We start from the raw sequence: 6,000 nt of genomic DNA, 5'->3' as shown, positions 1-6,000 counted from the left end.
TCGTTTGAAAATAATACCCGAATGGAGAGAATTGGTTTCCACTAGGAGAAAGAGAAGACGGAGATGGAGATGGAGGAGAAAAAGGATGCAAGAGGGTGGAAAAGGGAGAGGCTATTACCCCGCAGAATTTCAATTAATCGAGGTCCATAAACATTGTCACGTCGTGCAGGCGTCACTTGCGCACGCTTCAATGAAAATCGATTATCGATAAAACGTATGCAACGGCATGTACTCATCTTCAATATACCAATACCCTTCAATTCTTTTTTTTTTCTCGTTCTTCGTCTTTGCACTTTCATTAACCATGCTCATGTATATTTAACTCAATAATACCATGACCAGTCAATATTGTAAAGCATTGACAACACTATACCCTCCATTTAATGGATGCTATCTCATTTTCAAGACTTCTGACGCATCAAAAGTTAAGCCTTTGATGTAATAAAGCTTTTATTTCAATTTTTGATTATTATAATCGATTTTATCTTGTGTATTACGAATGTACAGTGTCAAATGAGCAATTTACAACCATTTAATTGCGGATTTTGTTAATCAACAAGATGGCGGCGACAGGTAATCAAAATGTTCTCGAGAAAAAAGGCGCGAAATTCAAAAAAATTTATTTTTAACAAATGTCGAGTAGAGTATAACTAAAAAATTGTGGTTAATCCTTTAGATATCTTTCTTTTGATACAATTCAATTGATGTATCGGTTCAAGATGGATGTTGGAAAAGACACAATAGCCGACATAAAGAAAGCGGACAACGATGGAAGCTAATTGGTTATTTAGTTGGTTTTGAACGGTATAATCGGAAATCGAGTGACCTTTGATAATAAAAATAGGATTGAGGTTGTCGCTTGTGATACATAAATCGAATTGTAGCGTTTGAAACTGACAGAAGCAGAAGAGAATCCGTTTCCGGTTGATCTCTTGTGTAGAAAAGCACAACTAGACAAGAGAATCAGGGAATTCGACCTGCGCCAAATTGTGGATAATCGGTTATTATTTGATTGGGTGTGCTCATGTCTTTGTAAATAAACCACAAAGTAGATCAACAACAAAGACAACTTAAACGGCAGTACTAGCGCTAACACCACCACTATTATTACTATGATCGTACAGTGTTGCTAAATGGTGTTGTTGTAATAAATGTACGTTTGCTCCAATGAACTAGTGTAGTGTATAGTAGCTTTTGACCGGTCACCCAGAAGAATGCTCACCCGACAGCCAACAGGGGCTTTATATTATGGTTATAACTACTAAGTGGTGGTAGGAACGAGACGAAGAGATAATGATAACGATAAATATATATATAATATACATATATCTATCGGGAAACCGAATGAAATTAGATGTTTTAAAGAGTTATCCTATTTAATAATCATTCTAATTTCATTATTTTTAACTTTGATAATGCACTTGGAGTTATTATAGCTAATATAATGATGGAGTTTCAATTAATTTGAGGTTAATTGCATGAGGTTTGTTTGAATAGCTCTAATCGGATACTGCTGCCAGAGGAATTTATTTGCAAATCCAGTTTAGGATGATTGGAAATTTTGGGTTTGTTTGAAATATTATTAAGGCATTTTAACTGGTAATTGCTGAGCTTTGTCAAACTAAATTAATATTTTCCTTTTCTTTTATCACTGAAATTTTATATCCCTACAATAAAAATACATGAGAGTGTGAAGTTAGTCAATAGTCGAAACTTGCAAAAAAATGGGACCTGATTCCTTATTGGTCAAAATTAAGGCGCGCGCTATTCAAATTTCTAGTTTTGTATAAATATTACGATCTTTAAAAAATTTTTATTAAAATTTACGAAAAAATGGTATCTACATTGTCACTAGAATCTAAGTCTGTCGAGTTAATTTCAATGAGAGAATAATTGTAATAATTATAGAAGCTTTGAAAAATTTTTTTGGATAAATCTCATTTCATTTTGTGAATTTTTTTGTCGCTCTTTTGCTATCAGAGGTATAAAATTGCGTTAAAGTTTTCAAGAGTTATTAAAATGACTTAAATATTAATAACTTTATTAATTAGTGGAGAACAACTGCAAATACTGTATTGATTATTAGTTGGATGTACATAAGCTATAGTAATATTTCCCACATTGAATAACTGAGAGAGCTATAGACATAACTATTCGTACCACAGGAATTCACAGTAATAATAATCAAATCTAACTATCTACACTAATAATTGAGGAGACGTTTTGTTTTTTAAATGTTTACTTGAAAAATCTATTAAAGTCTATCTTCAATCTTCTATATCTGTACGAATAAATGAAGGAATGTTTTTAAGGCATGCCTAACCGAATGCAATATTCAATGAAACCTCGAATACAAAAACAATTATAACAATAAAAAATACTTGAGCAGCAAAACTAAAAAAAAAAAAGGCAGCAAGTACTAAACCGAAATTCTCGATTGAAAGACTTTAAAACAATGTGGGTGTGCAGCTAGCTTATAAATATAGATATTGGAGGTCAGGGCATGTTAACTTATACATACACAGATATTTAGCACGTAACAGCGACTTTGACACTTCAAAGCGCGGTTGAATCTATGTACAAGCACCCAGTAGTGCACAAATTCCCTCTACTCTTCTCCGCTTGTTTCTCGCGCCTTGCTTCAACTCATATCAGCATGTACACACTCTACATCTACTTTTACTGAACACACATCATCCGACATACTCATCCACTTACAAACACCCAACACCCCGCATACCTGCATACCCTTCAATTCAGACACTCACAGATTCATGCATATATGTATATATGTACAGAAGCTTATACGACATACATGTATCTAACAGGGTCCCCATGAAGCGAGAAGCACCTTTGCACGCATGAATACTCGTCTCTACCAGAGCCAAAGGATTATTTTTAGTTTAATTTGTCGCTCGAATAAAACCATAAAGCTACCTACCACCACCACACTGACATCCCCGTCGTCATCAGCGAAAGAAAAGTTCTAGGTTGTCAAGAGAGTAGAGATAAAATTAAAGCTTAGTGCAAATTATTATAATTTATTTACCGAGGGCTTTACGCCTTTATTTCATTATTTATTACTCTCATTATTGTTAAACTCATTTAATTATATATATAACGTGACATTATACGGCACATAATAGCTTCATCATTTTTTTAACTTTATTGTCGTGCACAATCTTCCCTAAAGAGGTTAATTTAAGCAATCTTTTATGAAGGCTCTACTTTATCGACAGTAGAATCAATTTCTCACTGATCATTCGTAATAACGTAATAACGTAATTACTAATAAACTAATAACCTATCTTTTAATTAATCTATTGGTATTCTGTAAAATGTATGTGCAATGTTTTAGTTCCAGCTAGATTTTCACGATATGAAGTCGATAAATTTGTAAAATATATCGTAAAAAAAGTTATTTGTTTCTAGAATTTATTGCTAAGCTCAATTGTGTTTGAAGAATAATTACAGGAAAAAAGAATTTAGTCTTCTTTTAAAGTAAGAGAACTGCTTATGCGTCAGATAAAAGCGATGCGGAAAAAATATTTAATTTTAATGAATAATTAAGCAGATCGAGCTAAGAGAAATAATTATTTTAGATAAATTGACGAAAACTAAAAAAAAGATCAATTTTTTCTCTAAGGAACGATATGGCGTCTTTGAAGAAATTCTATATTGAAAAAGAAATTCATTTTATTCAAGAGAAAAATTCTTGAACTAAGATAATCATTTTAAAGAGTTTCATGGTCTTGAATCAAGAAGAAAAATGAATGAATCGAGTAAATTTTAGTTAAACTTAGGAAAATTTCCTAATACTTGATTGAAAATTTGCAAAAATTATTATAAAAAATAAATTATCAACAATGGAGACCGACCAAGCTTTGGAATATAATGTTTTGTAAGCGAAGTGTGAAATTAAGTAGATGTTAATTAAAATAATGAATAGGCGATCAGAAAGATTAATTTATAATTAAGATAAGGTAACGTTAGATAATAAAATAACAATAACTATATGTATGGATGAAAATGATATTAACGGGATTTGACGTGGCTGATTGCCTATTCGACAGGGAAATCCGATCTCCGGTTAATGATACCCGTGTAACCGCGTGTCCCATCATTGCATGACATCCTTCGTACGTGTTCAAATCCTTCAATATGCGTAGCACAATGCCGCGGGGGTGTGTGCTGTGTGAGTATGCACATAGAGGGATGAATACTCCCAACTAAACCATAATGAAGGTCAAACTGCATTCAACGGAGCATTACACATATGAACAATAACCAAACAAGATTCCTATCGCTGCTGGTTTGATTTCGATTCCCTTTTAGACGATCCATTATCATTTATCATTTATCATCCATCATTTATCGAATTTCCCAGTTATTTATGGGCATGTTGATTAATAATTGATCGATGCGAGCGCGAGTCACCTGTTAAGTCGAAATTATGAATATTGATTTCTAAAAATAAATAAAACTAAAGAGGATGGATTTATAATGTCCCGCTGGTAAAAAATCACAACTAGACAAAAATATTTGATCACTAGGTGTGCCGGTGTTGTATGTTGGAATCAATGGTTGAAATTTGATTTAAAACACGTGTTGTGAATTTAAAATGCTTCAATACTCTGTTTTAAACATGAATATCCACTTCATTGAGATTCTGTCAAATCGAAATCAATAAACTGATTACTCGTGACAAGCGATTACGTACTATTCAATTGACACCCATGTGTTGGTGTGAGAAGTCGAAAGAGATAAATATGTGTGGTTCCAGTCGCTGACAAACAGAGACAGAGATTCAAGTGTTCGTGTGTGCATAAATGTGTTAGTACGACGGATTTCCGCTCTACTTGTCTCATCACATATGCATATGTATATATGTATATATGTATATCAATATGACTATAAATATATTATATTTATTAAAATAAAACACTCGATAAATCTGAAATCCTCAATAATATTTATGCCTCTAATTTTTTTTTTTTTTTTTTTGCAATGAAAAGTAATCTAGACTGGAAAAAATATTGAATTATTTATGACTTACCATCGCTGAATCTTGATCTCTGATTGTTTGGATATTTTGTCCCTAATTTTGGTCCTTCAGCAGCCTCTCCTTGTTCTTGATCGTCATTTTCTAAAAAGAAATGATCAATATTAACAAGGCCAATTCTTTTATAATAAAATCAACAGACACCTGATCATATTTTAGGTTTTTTTAAAAAATAAATTACAACTAAGAAATCATTAAACAAAATTGCATTCATATTTTTTTTAATTTATCCATGAAGAATTTTCTTAATAATAATTTTTATTAATCATAAAAAATACCCCAACTTATTATTAACAACACAGAAACAAAATTCCTTTCAAATTTTCGAACTACCGAAAGATTTTTTTATCAAAAGAACAATACTAGTATCTCAAAGGGGCTGTGTAATAAAAAAAAAAGTTCTTTAAATGTCTCTGCGTTGATTGGTTCACGAGATATTGATTATCAAAGCCGAAAGTATTCTTTTGATAGCTGATAACTTCGGAAAAATATCGTAAGCGCAAGCTTTACCATGACATATATTACTCTGCAATCTCAGGAATTAAAAAAGGAAAGTTATCAAACCATGAGATCAAAGAGTAATCAAAAATTTCTAAAGTCGAATCTTTTTCTTCTTGAGTTTGCTAGTGTATAACGACAATGTATCATCAAAAGCGTCAAAAATTTTAATTCAACTTTTATCGAGTAATTTATCAAAATGAAATTTCAATAATTAATAATTGATTATAATATTTGTGAATCAACAGACTTTTTTTTCAACCTTAAATAAGTAAAAAAAAAATTAATTTCTAAATTTATCATTATAATTTTTCAAACTTCCAGATTGTGGATAAATTAATAATAATTTATTCGTTTGAAAAATTATATAAAATTTTTTATTTCTGTTAATTTTAGTTTCATTCATTGATGATTAATCATTAATTACAATTACAATACAA

The sequence above is a fragment of the Cotesia typhae genome, unplaced genomic scaffold (genome assembly GCF_013202065.1).
Source record: "Cotesia typhae breed Kobodo isofemale line unplaced genomic scaffold, CoteBio_Ctyphae contig_22, whole genome shotgun sequence".
Classification (NCBI taxonomy): domain Eukaryota; kingdom Metazoa; phylum Arthropoda; class Insecta; order Hymenoptera; family Braconidae; genus Cotesia; species Cotesia typhae.
This window is presented reverse-complemented; position numbering follows the sequence as displayed.